A 24804-nucleotide genomic window follows, 5' to 3' on the forward strand; every position below is an offset into this window, starting at 1 on the left:
AGGTTTGGATAAGAGCTTCTCAGGGGGCCTATTAATTCTTAGGCATTTCCAATCTGCTCCAAGCCGAGAAGGAACAGGCCTCACTGGTCAGGAAAGCCCTCAGGAGAAGAGATCCTGGCAGTTGTAAGTCAGGCCAGTGCACACAGAAATGGTCAAGATGAAGGGCACAGGGTACCATAAGCATCTGTGATTAGTGGGAGGGCTGGCTTTAGGAAAGTACGGGAGAGGAAGCAAATAAATAAATGCAAACCCCATGTACAAATCTGTAAGTTAATTGTCAGGTCTACGTAATATGAAACGGCCAATTTAACTTTTTAAATTTCTCAGTTGAGTTGATTTTATTTATTCTAGGCCAAAGCTTTATGGTCACTAAAATGTCAAATAAAATTATTTATTGTATTTCTTGATTTTAACTGTGAGTAAAATTTCTAATGAGACTATTAGGAGCTTTCAAGGGACTTTATTTTTTCATATAGGGTGGGAAGAATTTAAAAAAGGAAGAAATTCTAACAGTTCCCTGACAGCAGAAAATAACACACTTAGAGAGAATCTAAACAACCTGCCCATGGTCACTAAATTTGGTTTAGAAAGAGTAGAAAAGAGCATTTCTTGTCCTGGTCTCTTCTTTGCTTCTTTAACTACTCAGCTATGTCTAACTTGTCTAGAAGACTAACATAAACTGAATTGTTACGTGGTGCTCTTCCTAAGAAGGTATGGTGAACTTCTTAGCATTCAGTTTTATTTTTAAGGTGGAAACCCTGCATTTTCATAAGTAGAGGTTAATGCCACTGTTGTCTTATAAAAAAAAAGGAAACTGAGGCTTGTAGAGTTTTCCTGCTTAAGTCATACTCAAGTTTTTGATGGAATCAGAATTAAAATCCAATTTTTTTCTCTCTTACCTGTGTTATTTCTCTTTATACATGTACAACTATTTTCTAGCTATTTAGGAAATACATATATAATGCAATCTAGCCATAGAGACTGCTATCATAAAATACATTTTACTGAAGATAGAGACACTACCTCATAAACTGACCTTATATTTAAATTGTGTAAAGACAGTTGGCATATCCAGCCAAGATGGAGGCATAGGTAAATACATTTTGCCTCCTCACACAACTAAAAGAAGGACAACAACAAATTTTAAAAATAAATAAACAGAACTGCCAGAAAATCGAACTGTATGAAAGTCCAATAACCAAGGAGTTAAAGAAGAAACATTCAACCAGACTGGTAGGAGGGGTTGAGATGGGGCAGAGAGGACACATGGCAAGGTGGTGGCTGGAGGACCAGATGGTCCCACATTTGGGGGATAAACTGGGAGGAACAACTAGGGAGTAAGACAGACTGTGCAACCCATAGTTCCAGTGTAGGGAAAAGAAAGCCTCAAAACCTCTGGCTGTAAAAATCTGTGGGGATTGTGGCAGCAGGAGAAACTCCCAGCCTCACAGGAGAGTTTGTTGGAGAGACCCACAAGGTCCTAGAATGTACACAAGCCCACCCACCCTGGAATCAGCACCAGAAGGGCTCAATTTGCTTGTGGGTAGCTGGGGAAGTGACTAAAAGTCTGATGAGAGCCTAGCAAGTGGCATTATTCCCTTTTGGACCCCTCTCCTGCATATAGAGTCACAATGAAGTGACCTGGGTTGCCCCACCCTGATGAATACCTAAGACTCCACCCCCTACTACATAACAGGCATGCTGAGACAAAAATATATATATATATGGTCCAAATGAAAAGAGATCAAAGCTCCAAAAATAGATCTAAGCAACAAAGAGATAGCCAACCTATCAGATGCAGAGTTCAAACACTGGTACCCAGGATGCTCATAGAAATGGTTGAGTATGGTCGCAAAATAGAGGAAAAGATGAAGGCTAGAAAAAGTGAAATAGAGAAAAATATACAGGGAGCCAACAGTGAAGAGAAGGAAACCAGGACTCACACCAACAATTTGGAGCAGAAGGAAGAAATAAACATTCAACCAGAACAGAATGAAAAAACAAGAATTCAGAAAAATGAGAAGAGGCTTAGCAACCTCTGGGACAACTTTAAACATTCCAACATCCAAAACATAGGGGTGCCAGAAGAAGAACAGGAAGAGCAAGATATTGAAAACTCATTTGAACAAATAATGAAGAACTTCCCCAATCTGGCAAAGGAAATAGACTTCCAGGAAGTCCAGAGAGCTCAGAGAGTCCCAAAGAAGTTGGACCCAAGGAAGCACACACCAAGGCACATCATAATTAAATTACCCAAGATTAAAGAGAAGGAGAGAATCATAAAGGCAGCAAGGGAAAAGAAGACAGTTACCTACAAAGGAGTTCCCATAAGACTACCAGCTGATTTCTCAAAAGAAACCTTATAGGCAAGAAGGGGCTGGAAAGAAGTATTCAAAGTCACAGAAGGGAATGACCTACATCCAAGATTACTCTATCCAGCAAAGAGATCATTTAGAATGGGAGGGCAGATAAAGTGCTTCCCAGAAAAGGTCAAGTTAAAGGAGGGCTTCATTATCACCAAGCCCTTACTATATGAAATGTTAAAGGGGCTTACCTAACAAATAGAAGAAGATAAAAAAAATATTAAAACAGTAAAATGACAACAAACTCATAAATATCAATAACTGAATCTAAAAAACAAAAACTAAGCAAACAAGTAGAACCGGAACAGAATCACAGAAATGGAGATCACATAGAGGGTTATCAGCAGGGAGGGAGAGTGGGGGAAAGGTACAGGGAATAAGAAGCATAAATGATAGGTACAAAATAGACAGGGGGAGGTTAAGAGTAGTATAGGAAATGGAGAATCCAAATAACTTATATGTACAACCCATGGACATAAACTAAGTAGGGGGAATGATGGTAGGAGGGGGGTGCAGGGTGGAGGGGAATAAAGGGGAGAAAAAAATGGGACAACTGTAATAGCATAATCAATAAAATATACTTAAAAAAAAAGAAAGTTTGTATAGCTCAAAAAGAAGTGGTTTCCCCCTTACATATTGTGCTTTGTGACTCAGGTTTTGCATACAGAATGATGTTCTTTTTTTATATCTAATATAGTAATGTAAAAATCCAGTGTGATTAAATCACTATAACTTTGGGTGATAACCTAATTGAAGTTATATTTCAAAAAAAGTTTAGCCAACGAAGAGTAATTTTCAACATCAGAATAGCTAACTGGTCCTGGAATAGTCAAGGGAGGAAAGAGAATCCAATTATTACTTTCCCAACTTAGTATTTAATGGGGAATCAAAGGTTTATAGGCTCATAATTTATAACTGTTTCATGCCAAAAAATCGTGGAAATTATATTGTGAAAATATTTTAGCAAAGTTATGAAATAAATGTAAATTTTATATTTCCTTTTTGGCGACAGTTAAAGTTGAAAGGAAGAGTTTGTATGGATTATTTCTTTGGATTCTCATAGATGTGGTTTCAAATGCTGTCTTCCACTTCTCAGCTCTATGCCTGGAAATCTTATTGACTTGTCCTCTATTTTGTCATCTGTAAAGTATTCTCTAACTTCCTCCCCGATCTGCCAGTGTAATGCCTGTCATACATTATCTACACATACATTAAGTGTAATTAAAGAGTCTTACTCTAAACAAATCCACTTTAAAGGATTATCATTCAGATAAATGACAAAGTCTGATATTTAAGTAGACATTCCACAAAAAATATTTGTATTCCCAGTCATGGTATGTGTTCTTTGTGCTACAGCATGACACATGTTGGAAGAAGTCTGCACAGACAGAGATTTGGGAACCCCAAATGTGCCGCTCACCGAGTTGCGACGACGGACGTGTTATCCAACAGCTCACCGCTTCCATGGTGTCATCCCTAACACAGAAACGGGAACAACCGCCCGTCAGCATTGAGAATCATACAAGTTTATGGATATATGTGTTTCTTCAATTTTAGTTTTTCCATCTCTAAAATGGGAATTCTATTTATTACTTATGTTAAAATGTTGTTATGAAGGCCAACTTAGATAATGCATTTTACAGTAAATTTTTAAAAAATCTGTTAAGTATTAGACAGATGTTGATTTTTGTTATTATTTCAATTTCATTAAAATAATTAAATGCATCATTAATAGAATCATATATTAAAATTATAATTTAAAGCAATTTATTTCTAATGAATAATAATTTATCCTATAAAGTATTTACTTACCTCCCAAATGTAACCAATCATGGAGTGGTTGAATATGTTTTTAAAAAACTTTATTTATTTATTTTTAGAGAAAGGGGAAGAGAGGGAGGCAGAGAGGGAGAGAAACATCATTGTGCAAGAGAAACATCAATTGGCTGTTTGGCACACCCAAGGGGGGGGGGACCAGGTCTGGCCCCCAACCCAAGCATGTGCCCTGACGGGAATTAAAACTGTGACCTTTTGGACTGTGGGTCGATGCACAACTGACTGAACCACACTGGCCAGGGTGAAGTGGTTAAATATTATACATCATAATTCAATATTTTTATAAATTTGTGATTATGTAAATTTATAGCAAACAAAATTAATCTGCTAATTATTATTAATATTATATTTTTATTTTCATTTTAAAAATGATCAGTCAGGTCTACTGTATGTTAAATATGTGATTTAATTAGTAAAATGCCATTTTACATTACTTTTTTAGGGTCTCACTACTTTTTAAAATCAAAATAATGTGAAATGTTTTCCTGTAATTAAAAAGAACAAATTAGAAATATTAATTAATTTCTGTGGATAAAGCCCCACAGGTAATCTCTGAATTGCAAGGTCCCTGCCCTGATGAAGCTTAAGTATGAAGTAAAATCGGAGACAGACGGCGCTGACGCTGCCAGTGAAACATCCACGGAGGCCTTGGTGTTGGATGAGATAACAAAGGCAGAAAGGATGGGAAAGAAGGGAGTGGCCTGTGTGAACAAGGAGAGCTGGGAACCTCGAGGCATTTTTGGAGAGAGGCCTTGTGAGCTGTGGTCAGGTATTGGGTGATGAAAACAGATCAGAAATAAGTCACTTGTGGGAGTGACTTTCCCTTAGGAAGGAGTGGACAGACATTGAGGGTTTTTAGTAAAAGAGTTGCCAACTAAAAATGAAATTCTGAGGGGTTAACTTGTCAGTGGAGTCCAGAGCTGAATAGAGTGAGTGGACAGAAAAACAGAAACACTTCTTAGAAGAATATCAATAGTTTGGGTATGACCTGAGTATAATGACAGCAAGGCTAAAAGGTCAGGGAGAGAGTTATATGAAAAATTAAAAACGGGTTGATTATACTTGTCAGCTGATCCAACTAAAATACAGGTTAGATTTTCTTTTGGGAGTGGGGCGGGAAGGAGGTGGAGCACCCAGTTAGACGAGTGTTAGAGCAGACTGTGGCTGGCGTCTTGCAACTGGGCAAGTTCTGCGAAGGAGAAATTGGCGCTTGTACAGCTCACTCTCGTCTTGGATACAGAGAACTTAGGGAAGTGGACTTGGAATGCCATATGTCTTCCACTGCTATTGTAGTCCCATTGTATTGAAGGCTTTTCTCTAGGAGGCCCTTTTGTTCAAATTATTAGGTAAACTTTCTAGTTATGAAAGTCATTTCAACCTTCAAGCTGTCAACCAACACACTTATATTCTGCTAAGTTAAACACCAAGTTGCAGGATTTCACATTTACTGTAATGGAATGTTCTCTGCAAAGCTTTAGCTATGGCCACTTAAATGTCAACATTGTTAACAATAGTGTCTCTAAATTAGATACCTACAGGAAAGCTCTTTTAGTTGGAAGACCTTGCATGTTATAATGCCTCCTATATTTGAATGTATTATTAATAAGAGGTAGCTTCCAAAGAATATGTGCTTCTAGCCTTGGAAAGACATGTCCACTATTCTCATAAGTGGGTTTAAATTCAGTTTTATACTTAAAAACTTTATGATTAGTGAGGAAAATCACCCCAAAGGTGAATTTATCTAAAAATTTTTTTTAGGATTTTAGGCATTTAAAATATCTTTCACCAATCTTAGAACTGACCTAAAGAATGATTTGTAACAATAAATTTGTAAGGTTTTTATCTAAAAATGAAATGAAGTATGTATCTGTATTCTGTATCCTCATCAAACATTCTCACTTGCTATTGGCTTCAACCCTGAAGAAAAAGGAATTGAACAGTATATCGCTACAGATATTGGAGCAGCTAGCCCCCAAAAGCAGTTGCTAAAGGCAGCCTCAAATTAAAAGTGTAGGAGGATTTTCTTAAAGTGCATGCTTTATTGCTTAAGGTTTTACCCATGTGAGATCAATTTCATGATTTAAGTCCTTTACTTTCACTTTCACTTGAGAACCTTCGCAGGATTTTTTGCTAGCCCTTAAAAGTTTGCAACTTTTCCATGCAGTTCTTCAGAATACTTCCTCCGACACCAACTCTAATAAGTACTGTTATGTTCAAGCTATTGTAAATTGAGCACGGCATCATTTATTAAGGAAAGCTCTCCTGGCTGTGTCACTTTAGCCACATTGCTGTCCCTGGCAGGAAAGACTAATTCTATAGCTTTCTAACTTTAAACCTAAAAGAGAAAATTGCACAGCCAAGACACATGAAAATATAGTTCGTCTGACTCAAGGGCTATGTTGCCTTTAATACAATCCAGGCACCAATGCTACCTCCTATTACTGGGCTTCCCTTCTATTTAGAAAAACTGTTTTCACACACTAACCGTCCATGCCAAAATCCAGACTGTAACTGGCCCCTCTGACAGAATCGTGGGCAAAGTTGTAATTATTGCTTAGTTATGTGTCTGCTCCAGTCGACATACATGAGTCACTTTTGTTCTTTTCTTTTTTGTCATAAGGCTCCCATCCCTTTAGATTCCTTTTCTCTGTTTAAAGTGGGAAGTCTGTCTGAGCTGTTCCCACAGTGTCCTCTGTCCAATAAGTCACAAAGGTACTAACACACTAAATAGAAGTGGTACCCTTGGGAAAATTGATTTCTTCTGAGGTTGTCTCTATTCCAATGAATGAAGACTTCTTTGAGGTTACAAGTATGTTTAGCAACATCTCCACACAAATGATTGCAGGTTGTTTCATTCAGACTCGAAGGGGAAAGCTTTCCTATCCTGGATATGCATGAGGTGATGAATACGCTCTTTTGGAACAAGGAAGCTTTATTTAAAAGACTCTTTGTATTCTGTTGAGTACCCTAATGAGCTACCCAGGGTGGTGCATCGATGTGGGAGCGATCAGAGAAGGCCAGACCCTCTTTTCACTAGTCCTGCTCTCCTTTGTAGGACTGTGCTTGTCGACTTGCCATCCTCATCATTCCCCTGGCTGAAGAATAAACATGACTTTCATTTTATGGCCCAAACCACCAAAATTACAGCTAGTATATATGGCAAACACTAGACATAGGAACCTGGTCTCTTGCCTCCATGCCTATGAGAGTCCCTCCTGGCATCAAGGATTCTGTTTCTTCAAAGACGGATGTAGAAAATACCAATCCGAAAGCTTGAAGGGTATGCGTGTTTGTTAAGTTTGTGATGTTTAATGATCCTCAAACCACTGGTGAATCAATTTGGATATAGTCAGTCAGGTTGGATCTATATAAATAAAGTGAAAAATTAAGACACTTATCCTGGCAACTTGGGCCCCAATGCATATTTCAAGATTAATTCAGATCATATCACAATTCTTCATTTCATGTAACATATGTAGATTTGGCTTTAATGGGAATGTTTTCTTATGCTATAATAGTCATGGACTTAAATTAACAGTGCATTTCATTTATTTGAGACATAATTTATATACAAATTCATAATATTTTAGTAATATGGAGCCTGTGGAGAAATAAAATCCAAAATTAATTCAATTTTTAGATAAATGTGGAATAAGTCTCTTGCTTAAAAAATGCAGATACTGAAGGCTAGATGTGAAATTTTTTCCATGTGATTTATGTTATCATTGCCTTGAATTTCTATTTTCCTTTGTATATGTAATCATGGCCTAAACTATACAACAGGCACCATACTCAGAGACACTGCTACAACTACAGGGATCCAAGGAATATATGTATTCCTTGGATATATATTTAAGATATCTTATTATATAGTTGTATATAATTAAATATAATATACATTTATATGTATTATATAATTATATATAATTAATATGTATGATTTTATCTCTTATATCTAACATATATCTTACATCACATGAGTACAGATCTTATATGTTTGCAGAGTGCCATTTATGCCAGAATATCATGAAACACTTCATGATATGACTATAAAAAGAAGTAAGCATGTCACATTATTTCATTCAGTGGGTAGCCTCGGACAGATGTAGACAATTCAAAGCAGAGAGCATCCTCAGTCCTTGAACATGACTTTACTCGTGAAACTGAGAAGCTCAGTGACTCTATATGGCCCTTAACCATCCCTTCACTTTTTGCTCACCTCACCTATGTAACACTTTTCCTTTTAAATGACATGTTGAAAACTATTGGTAGAGAGTATAAATGAATTAGAAAAGTTGTATACAGGTAAACTCAAAGACTTGAAACCCAATTCTTATATTTCTCAAAAAAGAAAACTGCATTTAGGGATCAAGCTTTGAATATTGGTCCATCAATTATAATAAATGTACCACACTAATGCAAAATGTTAATAATAGGACGAAGTGTGGGTGGGTGAAGGGGAAAGATGGGAATGCTCTACATTCTGCACAGTTTTTCTACGTGCATAAAACTATCCTGAAAAATGAAAACAGAACACTACTCTTCTTATCTCAACGTTAACCAGTCAGTGTAAATTGCAGGATGTTTTATAATACACACCTAAAACCCATACCTTTTGAGGCAAGAAGACAAAAGCTTTGTTTCCTCCAGCCCATTAGCTGCCCTTCAGTATTTTCATTCCATTTGTTTTTAATTGAAACCTCAGTTACATTAAACTGGTGCAAATGAGGGTAGAATGTCACTGCCTGAACCCAGATCAGTTTGCCTGGAGTTCACGTGCAGGAGTACATTATGAAAGATCAAATATCATGTTCTGTATTAGTCCTAGTCCTGGGTAAGTATGTGTCCACTATTTAAAATTTGAGTTACTGATTTAAACCTGCCTAAACAGGCAGCTTCCAAAGCAAATAACATTGTGTTTGAGGGTGAAGTAAGAGAAGCAATATCAAAATAGGCTAGAAATATACCATCTTGTATTCCTGTGTTTGTGACCAAGGTGCTAATTACACTAAAGACAAGAATTAACAGGGAGGAAATAGACAGCCTGAGCTTTGAGCGAGGCCTAATTGTATTTGCGCAGATAAAGAGAGGCTAGATGAAAAAAGAAAAGAAACAATGGGTAAAAGTTTAGTCTCCATTTAGTCTTTATAATTAGTTAAGAAACATTTAAATTAATAATAAAATCTGAGTAATGCAGCATGTGTGGCATATATCACATTTTAAATTAATTCTTGAAATAGTTACTGGTGTCCTACTTTATTTCACTTGTGATAAATTAGCTTACAGTCACTTTTTGATGAGTGTCCCATAAAGTAAAAATTAGTATCTCATCTGCCATTAACAAACTCTTCTTGTAGCAAAATAATGTTAGCGTATATGTTAACTTACAAGATTTAAAGTAGATATGGAAAGTTGATCCTATTAATTTATGTTTATCTATGGCATCAGAAGGGAAGAAAGAGAAAACAAGCTTTATTAGCTTTCTTGTATAGCCCTGCAATAAAAAAAAACTCTTGATTGTCTAGGTTTGATATAAAATTCGTCACTCGTGTTCATTGTTCTTCACTGAAATGGTGTAATAGTCATCTCTGGTATTTTGGAGTTCAGAGAAAAGGTCTGAGATTATAGGACTGCTTTTAAATGGCTAGCTTTTGTACTAGAATTATGTAAAGATTTACAATCTGCTGATTATACGATTAGGAAGCTACAGTCTCATTGAGCTGATGTTATATTTACCATTGGAATCCTTAATGTCTCAAGGCATACTTTCCCATGACCAAGCATTTTACTTATAAAAATTCTTTAATGTGATTTTGCCTGGATTCGTGTGTGTGCCCGTGAACATATGCAGGTATACATTCAATTTTGAGCATTTAGGGGAAAAAAAAACTTTTGTAAGACCTACTTTGAAAAGCCACAATCTTTCAGCCTAGCAGCGAATCCAGCTACTTTTCTCTATGTAAAGTTTTTTATTTTGTAAATTTCCCCTCAGTAAAGGCAATTAAACCAAGCACATGTAATAATCATAGAAGACGCAACAGAAACTAAATAGTGATCATCTCTAAAGCTCAGACAAGTGATCTGGGCTCCATAAAGTGAATTTGAGAAGTAGCTGGAAGAATCATTGTTTCATTTCTAAGTTTTCTAATTTCTGTCCCTAAAGAAAATATTACAACTCAAGAGTATATATGCACATTTTTGTTAAATTGATGAAAAATAAATCAGAAATGTTTGTTTTGATTTACAACTGTCATCACAGGTGCATACTCATCAGTACATTGGTGTAAAATCTTTCTTTAAAAACTGTTTCATTATTTCTCAAACTCTGCTCTCTTCCTCACCACCCTCTCATCTTTACATTAATTTGTCTATCCTAACAATTAAGTGTATGATTTAATCATATGTATTTAACCTACTTGGCCTCTTTTAAAGGACATTTTTATGTCCCAGAAAACCAAAATGATCCCACTTTGTTTTGACAGAATGACTTACATTTTTTTCAAGTGTTTCTTTTTAGGAAATACTCTTAGCAAGGGATTTTATTTACTAAGTGACATTTCTGCTAACCTGGAAAGGAAGATATCCATTCATCAAGTACTGCCATTACAAGCTCTAAAAAGACTTGATTGTACCATGTTAGGGGAACAGTGTCAGATTTTCCATCAAACTTTCTCTCACTATAATAACTGAGCATAAAAATGAACTTGAAGGGATGAAATGACTACAAAGGAAATTAATGCAATCAAGTCTTTAGTAACAACTCTGTCCATATCTGTTAAATATTTTCAAACTATTCTAAAAAAACACACGCAGAAGGCAAACTAACAGTGAATAGAAACAAAATGGTCAGCAGCGTGTGTCGCATGTTATTTGAATGGAAAGTAATTTATCGCATCTGAAATAAAAGCTGTTTATTCTTGTGTTTCACTGTCTGTAACAATCTTTACCATTTATCTGTGAAAAAGTGAGAAACTGTACCGTTATTAGCATATGAATACTTGACACATCAAATTGGCTGTACAATAACAGAAGGACATTTGCTGTTGGTGTATGCACACAGACAAAGCAGCCATTTTGAAAAAAATTGCAATGTGTGGGCGGTTTAACCCTTAGCTAGCTTTTAGGTTTCCCACTCCTGATTTCCACCGAGACAGTGTGGCAGTTAGAATATTTTTATAGCAAAAAAAAAGTGGTCAGGGGCCATTATACTTATGAGAATTATATTGATACATTCACTCCACTAGAACAACAGAAGCAGAGTGACAATAAAGGAGTTTGTGTGAGTGCGTGTGAGTGTGAGTGTGTGTGAGTACATGCATGCACAGGGTGGGGGAAGGGAGTGGAGTCTGGCAGTGTGTAGAGGGTACAGAAATTAAACAATGCCTACGTACAGTTTTATTTCATGGCGACAACATAGTGGTCCTTGGGTCAGATGTGTGAAACTATTTCTCAAAGAAGCTGCATACATAATTGAGGCCCTCCGAAGGGTTCCCAGTTGAAGTTGCCAGGCTACATTCATTTCAAAAGGAGAACCATTTGTTATCAAATTTAAATTAACTCTGCACACTGAACTTGAGTTTTTAAAGTCCTGCTTACTTACAATTCTTAAAAATAGTTGAGAAAGGGGAAAACATGCATCTGGAAAATGGAAATAAGGTAGTCCCCACAAGGACCTGCGGTGGTTCTCATGCAGGCCTGCAGTGTAACAGTATTTCACAGATTAAATTTTGAAAGATCTATTTGAAATGACTAGAAGCAAGTCTGTATTTTCCCATGTAACTTTTATAGATCCAGATTTACTGCAAAATCTTTTCAAAGGTGAATCTGTACTTCAGCTAGACATTTACCTTGATCAGGGTATTAGCCCATTCCTTCCCCCCTACCCCGCAGATTAATTAGTCTTTGCTGCGAGACTTGGAGTGAGATAGTTTATAAAGTTGTAGAATATTCCTACTGTTTTAATCTAGCATGTCAATTTCAGTTCCTGGTATACTAGAATACAGTCCCCTCCTCGTCTGCATGGCTTTATGCATTATCTTAACCAAATTCATGCAAGTCACTAAGTAAGCTTCTTGGTAATTTTGCCAGTTGTTGATAGCTTAATTCAAACAAGCAAGCAAGCAGGCAAACAAACCAACCCAATGAAATGTGTAAAATTACTTGCATTGGGATCTTCCTACAACTACATGGAAGGAAAACTTTCCAAAAAAGAGTGTGCGTGCTTCCTCCACAAGATGCACACAGACATAATTACACATTATTCTCTGTATCTGGCAAGTGCTTCAAGTTTAAGTGAGCTTGATTATCAAAACTTTTCCATCACATATTAGTTGGAAAAGTTAATTACGAGGCAGACTTCTATTCCTGCTAAGTTCACTACACAGAACAAAATACCACATTCTGAATAATCCATGTAATTTTTCTCTTTCTGGAACAGAACTTTAAAGGTATTTTTTTTAACTTTAAAGGTTTTAATTGCCATTCTTTCATCCTTACATGACAGTAATTTACTAAAAATGAACATTTTTGTTGTTGAAATGCAATTTTTACTTTTTAGTATGAAATGCATGATACATTTTGCTTTGAAAGAAACAGAAAACAAAAATAAAACAAAACAAAGCAATAAAAACACAAAAATGAAATACCATTAAAGGCTGTGATGTTAAATGTAATCTTCTAAATACCTACCAAAATACCCCCACATAACAAAAGGAACATTTTATTGCTCTCTTTATAAATATATTGTGAAGTACTATTATAGCTATATAAAACAGAAATTGATCACTTTAATGACAATTTCTATTAATGATATAAGAACAATTGATATACAATATGAAAGTAGAGAAGAAAGGAAGTTATGCAATTTTAAGTTCCTCTAAGATTGTTGAATGAACACACCCAAAAATTGGCTATCAGTCTAGCTTTCTTTTCTTCTACTAATATTTTATTATTTATTTCTTTATTATTGATTTTGGGGAGAGTGAGAAACATTGTTTATTGGGAAGACCTCTAACCAATTGAGCTACCTGGCCAGGGCCTAATATGTATTATTTTAAAACCCACAAGCCATTTGCTTATTTGAATCTTTTTGCAGCCAACAATACTACAAGTTAGTATGTCCTACCAAGTGTTCTTTGAGAATCCTGTTTACTTACTGGTGGAAGTGATGCCCCATACTTGTGTATCCATGACAACACCACAACATAGGGGAGGAATACTAGATCTTTTTTCTTTCTTTTTTGCCACTGCAATATGAGATTAAAAGTAAAAAGCCAAATCTTATTAAACAGCATAACCTTTTCAAAAGACAAAACAAACTGTATGGGAGCACATAGGAGTTGCTTGTGGTGACATATTTCTGCTATGTCAAAGCTTTAACCAGTCTATTCACTAACTGTAAGTAGTTCTGAGTGGTGGAAAAATTAGAATAGATAAAACTTTGCAAATTCTCTTTAATTTTTTCATAATTAAGTAATGTAATGACTGTGTCAAGACTGAATAATTAACAATATTAGTTTTATATCCAATACTCCTATTAGACTTCCGTCCTTTTTGAATGCCTTAAATTATGTCTCTTATGTAAATTTTTTTAGATAAAACTGTTAAATACAATAGGAGATTATTAATCCTTCTGTTTATCAGAAGTGTATTTTTATGTACAGAACAGATAATTTTGAAAAATAAAACACAAATTTTATTTTTCAGCCTTGTTTTTGTTTTTGTTCCCTAAATTGTGTTTTATTATTCTTCAGAATTATGTAAAAAGTAATAACTATTTCAGTGGATATAAGTATTATGTGAAATAACCATTTTTCCCCTTTGATGCCTAGAATTACTCATTTGTTCTTAGCATGATTATATTATATTTGAGGTTCTATTTTGGAATATTTCAAGACATGTTTTTTCTGGTTTCAAAATTAAAACTTAAACTTAAGTAATTGTTAACATTTGTTTCATTTGATCATTTTATCACACACCATAGAAATAAACTTGGAGTTAACTATTGTATTGAAATATCTCACCCCATGCCTCTAATCTATTTGGTACCCTCATTATTTTGACACTCAATATTTGGAAATTACTTAGTAGTAGCAAAACTACTGCAATATGACTTAGTAGTAGAAAAACTACTGCAATATTTCTCATCAACATTCACAGCAGAAGGAAGAAATTAAACTTTCAAAAGACAATGAAAAATAATTCTCTTTCCCTTCCCCTTTCTCTTCTCCCCTTCCCTCGCTCTCTCCCCATCTTTTACTTCTCTCTCAATCTGTGTCTGCTTGTTTCTCTTTTCTGAGGCTCTTAAGCCAATCAACTCACATGCATCTTGCTCTAGAGAAACTGTGGCACACATATGGCAGCGAACTGGTTTGGTAAACATATGTCTTTGCGGGCATTGGATGTCTTGCCAGGAATGAGATATTCCATTTTGGGGAATGAGGGTGGGAAATGCTTAACCACCTACAGATGTTTTGCAGCAAAAGCTAAAGAATTGCAGTCAAAGAGCTGCAAAATGTGTAATTTGGAATTTTTCCAAGGTTCTTATTTTAATAAGAAAAAAGTTAACAGCTTTCCTATTCATCTCTTTTGAGAAAATTTACAGTCGTTTCCCAGCTCTGCCCCATTCTGAGGTAAGGACAAAAGACTGAAACCGAAGCTGTCCATCTGCTCCATAACAGTAATGTTATAATGGGTGCTGTCCATTTTTATGCTATTGCTCCTGTGTGCCCCAGGGACTGGAACTATTTAATTCACTGACTTCGCAGCTCTGTTGCGTGTCACAAAAGGTTAACAAAGAGTCCAACACACATTTTAGCGCCCTGTTTACAAGGACTCCCTGTAAATCTAACTGAAGTAACAGATTCCCACCCTGCCCCCAGGCTAGCCCCCCTATTTTTTCCTTCTAATTTGGTGCATTCAGATAACAGGTAATAAATGGAACTCACACCATTAACTTGTCCTTTACAAAAGGTGGATATTTCAAATCTGCTGTGAATGTTACTTTCAAAAGCTCACAAATTCCAGAAGTAGATTTGAAAGAAAGATGTTTTCCTTCAAGATCTTAAGATTAAACAACTCTGTTTTCCCAGAAGTCCAAGAATTAATGCTCCAGATTAGCAGAGAGTTAATGAAAACCTGCAGAGGAAGACTGACGACTTCTATTCCTCTCCATTGAGCAGGAGGCTGAGCAGTTCCACACGCAGCTGGTGTGTGCTGGTGTTTTGCCAAGGTCGTAATGAATCCTGTGCACTCTAGGGCATTTTCCTGGAGAGACTGAGGTGGCCAGGCAATACTCACTTGAGTCCATTCTGGTCTTCTCAGAGCAGCGGCATGGGTTGTTGAAGCTGGCACTCGTGTTTGCCACCAGAGAGAGAACGTGGACACGAAGTCAAAATGTTTCTATCTATTCCCATCAAAAAGAGCCTCAATGAGAATGGTTCAGAACATCATCTGCTTCCTGCAGCCCATTTGTGACAATATATTTCTCTGGTATTTTGGATAGCTAAAATATTTGCCATAGGTAATGCACTCTAGGTCAAATCACCACTTTCATTTTTGTCATTAACCAACTCACTTTCAACGGTGGTAAGTGAAGATACCTATACTGTATATTCTCTTGAAAACTAGTTTGTGAGTGTAAAGGGCAGTGGGACTCTCCTCATATGCCATCTGAAAAATACTATTGTTAAAAAGCCAAATTTCTTCATTTCTTTTTTCAATAATAATGGTAAACATTTACTTTGTGTTCATATGTTGCATGAAACTATTTAATGCTGAGTGCATCTTAAAAATAGAAATTAGAAATGCTCTCTGACCTTAGAGAAATTTTATGAAATAGTATGTTCTGTTAACACTTCTCAAACTCAATTTGTTCATTTGTTTATTCATTTGTGTATTCATCCAAACATTTCTTGAGAATATACTGTGTGCCAAGCACTGATTCTGAGAGATGTTATTGGGGGTAACCCAAAAGATGAGTTCTGTTGCAAAGTGAGTATAGGATACACTGCCACTATATTGTCCTGTGACCTCTAGCAGGCGTTTTCACATAGCAGGCAGGCCTGTTCCTATTTACTAGATCTGAGAAATCCTTTCTTTCATTGACATTTCCCCATACTTGTTGGAACCTTTGTTTATTCCAAGCCCCCATTCCAAAACAAAACAAAACAAAGTAATAACACCTGGAATCCTGGATAACTGAAAGATAAAGTATGGCAATCATCGGTGTAATATGGAGAAGAGCGACAGGGCAATTTTTATTGCGTTCATTTCTAATGGTAATTCTAGTCAACTTGTTAACCAGGGGGTATCATTAGTAGAAAAGCTAGCACATTATAATTCTTGAACATTGATTCCTTAAAGAATCAAGGTCTAGATTCCCAAGTTAGAAACCTAGAATCCTAGAACTACAGCGCATCTTGTGAGAAAAAGAATAATGTGATAACTAGACCGATTTTTACATATAAATCAACTAATTCTACCAGGTAGATGAAGGTAAAATCTATTTCTTGGAAAAATTGTTATGATGTTTTTCTGCTAAGACATATTCCTTCAACAACATTTTAATCCCTTTTTAAAATGCAAAAATGAGTTACATTTTAGAATTTGAAGTTGGGTAAACAAGTAAAAAAATTCCTAACCAGTCTAGCCAATATGTGTAGGTATAGGCTAAGATAATAGTATATTCCCAATTTTTTTATTTTTGAATTTGAAAGCTTTGTTTTTATTCTGTAGGAGCTAATTTTGCAGTGAAATATGTCTTTTTTGTGGATAGCTACTTAGGTACTTTTTCTGGACCACACAAAGTTTTGCTGAGTATAAGTAACAGTTTGGACAGTCAACACAACTTACGATGCTCTGCTAAAAAGAAATTAAAATATGTACTTAATAGAATATGACCATATTTTATAGATCTAAATCTTTTATGAAGAAAGAAGGGCCCACTGGAGAAGTTTATGAATCTCCAAAGTGAAAGGAATCTCATCATGCAACTATCACTATTGTCTTTCTGATATTCTACTGAAAGCGAAGCATTCACCAACTATCCAAAGGCGATATTTTTTTCATCTCAAATAGATCTGCTTTATAGCCTATATAAATAGAATTAAACTAGTTTATAACATTTCCATTTTTTTCTTGCAGAATAAACTCATTACAGTTAGTCCATTAGGAAATACTAAAGGATTTAATTGTCTATGCATATTAAATATGCTTAAAATATACGACAATAAACATTTGAAATTGAAAAAATATTCTGAAACAACAGAAATGTGAATGTGGATTTAATTCAAATCTATAGGGTTGTGTGCATATACATCACTGCCATATACAATGTGCACCTCTGTAAATCGTGTGGAAATTCTAGATCAAACAAGCACAAAAATCCATTCTCGGTTAGGTACGTGGAATCACTAACAGATTATAAATGGCAATTTAGTTTATTTAGACAATAACCTTGGGTCGAATATCACATTTATGATAATGAGGGGAAATTTACAATGACTGGCATGAACTCCTGTTGGCCTGGTCATTTATCCCCAAGAGAAAAAGTGCATTTAAACATGTGTCCTCGCACTTTCAAAAGAACATATTTCAAACGTGCCTGACTGACAGCTGCCAGTTATCAAAAGTTTCTGTGAAATGAAGAATGAAGTTAACAATTTAACACCAATTAGGAGCATAAACAAGACGAATAATCTGGTAAACTTAATCAAATCACAAAGTCCCGGAGCTGCTGAGGAACTTATCTTTGCCTTAGTTCCAGTTTCTCAAAAGCTTCTGGAAGGGTTCTTTTAGATTTTAGATATGATGGCCAGAAAATAGTAAAAAGTAAAATTTCAAACCATTTTTGACATCAGGGAAGCACTTTTGTGCCAAGCTATGTTTATTTTCACACAGCATCTATGCAAAACTGCCTAATACCGTTTGTAAGAAAGGAAGAAAATTGTTAGAATGAAATGGGTCCAGTTCAAAAAAATACATAAATCCAGGCTTAACTTTGTAAGGTAATTTTTTTTTCAAAACAGGGTTTTTTACTTTGAGTGGGAAAATGAATGATTAGTTGAATTCTAATTTTCTATATGTTCTGGGAGAAAAATTAAAGGAAGAAACCTTGAAAAATATATACTCGGGGGAATATTGAATTACAAATAAAAATAGGTAGTTTTTTCTAGAAAAACATTAAACCACAGAAACATAAAACTTTGAAGGTGTGGCTTTTAAAAAAATTATATTTTCTCTCTTCAATTATTCTAAAAAGCAAAACAAAACTAACTTCATGAGGTAAGACAGAGCTGGTTCCCGTCATTCCAGTCTTCTGACACTGAGTCTAATTTAGGAGTCAGAAGTTTCTGTTATGTAAGTAGTTCTCGGTCTAGTGTTTCTTTGATTTGTAGTTGCTGGATTAGTTTTTGTACTTTTTTAAGCCCATTTTTCCTGAATCTCATTTCCCTGGGTAGAACCCCTATATTCTGCTTGAGGCTACTTAAATGCAATGACAGCCACGATTCTGTCATTTGATCTGACACTCGTTTTACGTCATGTCAGTAGTGTCCCAGCCACGGGACTTTTGGGGGTGATGTGTTTTTGAAGACAGAAGTTGTGTCTCGTTTATTTCTGATTTCCCAATAAATCCTACAGCACATGGAATATAATGGATGCTCAATGTTTTCTGAGTAAATCAGATAAATTTAGCAAAGCTCATAGAGTAATTCACTGAAGCCCAGGGACACGGGGACGGGCCGATGCTTTAGCGCAGTGCTGTCCATTAGAACTGTCTTCGACGATGGAAAGGTTCTATATCTGCACAGTGGCTAATGTGGTAAGCACGAGCCACGTGTGGCTCTTAAATATTTGAAATGTAACTAGTGCGGCTGATGAATTAAATTTTTTATTTCACTAAATTGTTATTGTTAAGTTTCAAATTAAACAGCCATAAGTGACTCGTGGCTACATAGTTCTAGAGGGTCCTGCTCTTATTGTTCTTCAGCCATGCCCATTTCCCTGCAGGGGACATGTCCACCACATCCATGATCCCCCTTAGAGGCCATGCTTCAGACACCCAGAACTCCAGGATTCCCTTCCTGAACAGTCTGTGCTCCCCTGCGGGCCTGTGTGGCCTTCTTCCTCGGTGCTCCTCCCCAAGGCAGACCTTGCTGCTGGTGTGTACACACCTTTTATTAAAGAAGTATTCAGGAGAAGCAGTTTGCTGCAGAGGGGTGGCTGGGTGGAGGGAGGCAGCGTGAACAGGGCTTAGACAAGCCGCTGGACTGTCCTCTGTGTATGCACGAGGCCCCTTGCTGTGCAGGGAAGGGAACTGGAACCTGGGAATGAGGCAGGGAAGGGTGTGGCTTTCCCTAAGCTGCCACGCTCCAGCATGCATATTGATCATTTTAGTGATTTCATTATAAAATATAAGCAAGAAACAAGTCAGTTCTTAATACAGCACAGGCAGAATGACTCGACGACCACCCATGCATTCATTCAGTCACCAAATATTTCCGGAGCACCTGCTGCGCTCTGGTCACTCTTGTTCCAGGCACCGGAGAGGTGGCAGCAAGCAAAACAAAGTTCTTGGCCTTTGTGAGCCTTATTTTCTTGTGAGAAAGTCAAAAAGTAAACAAATTAGGGGGGTGTGTATGTGCGTGTAAGAAAATGAAAGCATCCTGAAAGGATAGAGAACAACATGGGTGTTTTTAAAAAGTTTGTACACGGAACACCTTTCTGAAGAAATTACTTTTGAAGAAAGATAAGAAGCAATGAAGTATCTGGAAAATGAGTTTTCCAAGCAAGACAACAGCCAGTGCATTGGACCGGAGATGGGCATCTCTGCCATGTTCCAGAAATAGCAAGGAGGTCAGTCTGCTGGGAGTACAGTGAAGCTAACTGACACGAAGTAGAGGAGGAAGATAAAGTTCGGGGCGCATAGAATTGTATGGATTGTATAGACTGTACTAAGGACTTAGCATTTATTCTGTGTGTGATGCGAAGTAATTGGAAGGTTGCGTACGATACTTGCATTTAATGTAAACCACTATGGCTGCTTTTTGGAGAAATTGGTGGTAGGAGTGCAAGAGTGGAAGCAGGGAGACAATTTTGGTGGCTCCTGCAGTAATTCAGGTGGGAAATGTAGGGAATTTGATCTGGGCTGTTAACCGTCTTCATGGCGATACACGAGTTCAGAAGGACACAATGAACTTCTTTCAGCCCTGTCAGTATAGCTCTGCAGCTGCCTGTGTGACCTCATTTAGAAATAATGTCTCAAAAGTCTAAATCTGAGATCTTTGTGACTGTGAGTCCAGGGGCAAAAAAGTAAGTCCTACTTACCCCTCCCCCCAAAGATCCTGGCACTGGCCATTTTAGCCTCATGGAGTGATCCTATCTCAATCTACCTCCCCTGACCGGGTCGTTGAGGGCAGCGGAGCCTGTACTCCGGCATTAAAACACTCAGTGACTCTCGTTGAGGCACTGCTGTTTCCGGTGCAAAAGCCCTGTGGGTCTTCCTTGGTGATGCCTCGAACCTCTTTTCACTTAGCCACGGGTACAACCATCCTCAAGAACTCTCCGTGTCTTCCTGCCCCCTAACTTCTTCCTGTGCCCATGCTTTCCATTCAAGGAGGGAAGCTGGGGTCCTGTTTTGTGGAGGAAGCAGTGGATTAAGCAACTCCTGCCACATTATTTCCCACTACACAGTGTCCTCCAAACAGCCAGCTTATAGTAGCTTAGAAGCAGAAAGACTTTTCCCTCAGTCTTTTCAAACTCTCCTATGAAAGACAAGTAAAACTATACCAAAAAAGAAAAAAAAAGGAAAAGAGCAGTTTTGTGCATACATTTCTATGCCTTTTCTAAAGGTTTTGTTATATTAATTTTTTGTATTTTTTGAATCACTCACTGTGATGTGAAATTTTTTTCACTTCCCACTTTTCTCCAAGGACATAATATTATTGCAGGCTTTCTACTAAAAGATAAAATTACTGCTACAAGTAGTGTGAAGTCACAGACAGATCACATTCCAGATTGAATAGTTTCTGAACAAAGAGGATGCTTTTTAAAGATTCTAGCAAATGTGACTTTTCAAGAGCCAGTGTGGGCAGTCTAGACACTAAATTACCTAGCCCATCAACACACGGGAGGGGCCGTGGCTCTCAGGGAAGGCTTGACCTGTATGCAGGGCTGTCTGCTGACGGTTGGGAAGAGCTGACTGGGGTCAAACTTCAGAAACGGTAGTTTTCTTTCCTGTCCTATTGCCTTGATTCTCAGTGACTTTCATATATAAAATATATATGAAAAATAAAAAATGTTCTCTTTAATCTCATAGTTTTAGTGTTTCAAAGTACTCTCACATTTACTGCAGCAATATATATATAAGCCTCTTGCAAATTGTAGAGGGCCACGCAAAAGGAAGTTGTTAGGGTTCTTCCTGCCTCGTTTTTTTCTCATGAAATTCTAGGAAAGGTAGTTGTTAATACAACCCTCCTCATATAAAGAAGAAAGCAGGACAGTTACAGAAAATGTCAATTCCATGTTCGTTTTGTGAATAATTTGGAGACTAGAGAAAGCCGGTTCAACGTTCTTTGTATCAACTCTCTTAAAACTATAAAACAGTTTTGATGATAGATCTATTTGTGAATAGAAGGATGCTGTGAAGCCATGAGAGAAGTGACATGATCCAATTTGCATTTGCATGGGCACAGAAAATGCTTTATAGAAGAAATAAAAACTGGAGGTAGAAGAACTGGAGGTTAGTAGGTGGTTGCAGTAGGTTGAGACAAAATGGTGGGTCTGGATGAAGTTGGTAGACATTGAGATGCAGAGAAATGGAGGTACTAAAATATAATTTGAAGATAGAATTCACAGTTCTTGTGCTGGATAGGGTGAGGGAATAAAATGAGAACTTTCTGGACATAATTGCATTAATGGTGGTGGCACCATGTCCTAAGACACAAAACAAAGGAAGAGGTACTGAGAAGGGAAAAGAAGATACTAAGTTACAGTTTCGGTATGTTGGGTTTTCGATGTCTGAGGGACATATGAGAGGAGTCCAGTAAGCAGTTGATACATGAGTCTGTCATATAAGACAAAGAGATCTTAGAAGAGAATTTAAGTTTGGGAATTAGCATATTGATGGTAAGTGGAGAAGATTACATCGTTAAATTGTGTGAAGCAGGAGAGTGTGTCTTATCTTGTGAACCAGCTTAAATAACGCACAAACCGTTTTGTATGTATCTATGTTCCTCATTCTGGAGAATGAGTGCATTGCTTTTCTCAGATTAAAAAAAAAATGTTCAGAACTACTGGTTTTCATAAAATGATAAGAGGGCCTGAGACCAAACACTGAAACACCCACATCTGTTAAAAATAGTCTTATAAGGATATTTTGAAGGAATGGCTAAATAGGTGAAAGGAAATCTATAATCATATAAACCAAGGGGTAACAATGTTTCAAGGATATGGGTGTTGCCAATGATGTCAAATATGGCCCTAAGCTCAAATAAAAGGAGGATGAAAAGCGCCCATTGGGTTTGTCTTCAAGGTGGTTACTGTGGCCTTGTCATGAGCGGTTTAACATGGACTAATGGGAGCAGAAACCTTTATGTTGAAGGGTAAATGAGAGTGAGAAAGGGGACTCTCAAACTTTAAAATAAGGAGTGCCTAGTGCTTAGCTAATTCCAAGATTAATAACCAGGATTCATTTTATATTTTTCAAAATGGGTAAAACAATTTTCAATCTTTCTTGTACTCATTTTCCTTTCATATTTCTTGGAAATTCTGCCTATTTTCTGATTATTTAGTGACATTCTGTTTCTTCTCTAAAAGAAAAAGTCTGTAAGCAAAACCTTAAAACCAGTAGAATTTACTTTGGGTGCTGAAATGCAAACTTACAGATGTATATTTTCATAGCTACAAGATAGCATTTAAATAATAATTGAATTGAATTCAATTATATTCAGGGAATCACCTGGCTGGACAATGGAGAGAAAATCTGTAACTTCAAGAGAGTGTGGGGCTTCCAGTCAAGAGTCTAGACTATGTCTAAATCACACCCGAACTAGTTATTGTAAGTATCAACCAAATGGTTTGAGGAGAGCATGCTAGTGAACCAAAGAATGAGTCGTTTAAATTTTTATTGTTCAAAAGATTGCTTTGTCATTATAGAGGCAAAAACATTGTTAAAGACAGCTTTTAAAAAATAAAACTATTCAATGAAAGGGATTATACTGAAAATGTGGTTTGTTTCCCTTGATAACACAAAGCTTTAAAAAGACACTTTTTCTGTGAAGTCTATTACGGCAAAATTTAAAATTCTTTCCTTCCTTCCTCCACACATAACCATGGTAGTTCATGAGCACTTTGGTGTGCTTGCTCTTGTATGTGTCCATTTCCTGCTACTGCATCTGAAGACTCTTGGGAGCAGGGACTGTATCGTATTCAGCTTTGTATTCCTGATCACTAGCACAATAATTGGGACTTAATAATTCATTGAATAAGTAAATGATTTTTGTATTATTTACCAAACTATACCTATCAGTCTCATTTTGAATTTCCATTTGTGCAATAAGAATTAGAATTTTCCTATTGTCTTATAGCTGGAGATGACCATTTTCCCCATAAAGCATTTGAAACATTAATGATAAGATAATGGAAAAGAAAATGTCATGATTCATTTAAAGGCAAAAAGCAAATAAACAGCAGCTAAATAACAGACATTAAATGTTGCATATATGTCAAAGAAAAACAGGAATGCTTTTCCTAAAATTTGGAACATTGATGAGGAAGATTACCATGGCATTAGAATTTTTTTGGCTAAAAAGGAACCTGATGCAGATCAACAGTTATCTTATTTAAAAGAAAGAAGAGAAACATAAGTTGGTGACTCAGTTCTACTGACAGAAGACTCCACTAACTTCAGAGCTGTTATTGAAATTTTACAAGAGTGACTGGGATTCATGTGGCTGAGGAAGAGAATAAGGACAGTTTTCTATGCTTGCAGTAGTTTCACTTTTTATAGTTTCCTACCTGCTCAGGATCTCAAGTGGATCCCCTCAGGAATGACTTACTGCTCCACTAAAAGAAAACATAATTCAACAGAGAATACCATGCATACATACCATTGGATAAATTCATTGAATTGAACATTTATTTATCTGTCTAACTTTATCTTCACTTATAAGGGCCAATGAGAATTTTCAAAGTGATTCAGATACAATTATCTTTAGCAAATCATAGCATCAGCATGGAAGGATGAAACCTCATTTCCACATTCTAAAAACTTTAATATGGCAAGCCTTTAATGTAGCAATATGTATTTGGTTAACATTGAAAAACAAACTTTGGATAATATGCACTCAAAAATTCTTGGATTTTAAAATATGAAATAATGGTTTTAACATTATTATGTAGGATCATCAGGGTATACATCTCTGCAATACTTAAGAGATTTTATTAAAAATTGTTAAGGAATAACAGTGGCCTTTCATTTATTATTATGTCATCATACATTTACTGAATGCCAGGACCTGATATCATTCCCCTGGTGATAATAAGCAAAGAGGCAATTTTAAAGATATAAATTTTTTTCTATGTCAAACCATGTGAACATATATCT

The sequence above is a fragment of the Desmodus rotundus genome, chromosome 1 (assembly GCF_022682495.2).
Source record: "Desmodus rotundus isolate HL8 chromosome 1, HLdesRot8A.1, whole genome shotgun sequence".
Taxonomy (NCBI): Eukaryota; Metazoa; Chordata; class Mammalia; order Chiroptera; family Phyllostomidae; genus Desmodus; species Desmodus rotundus.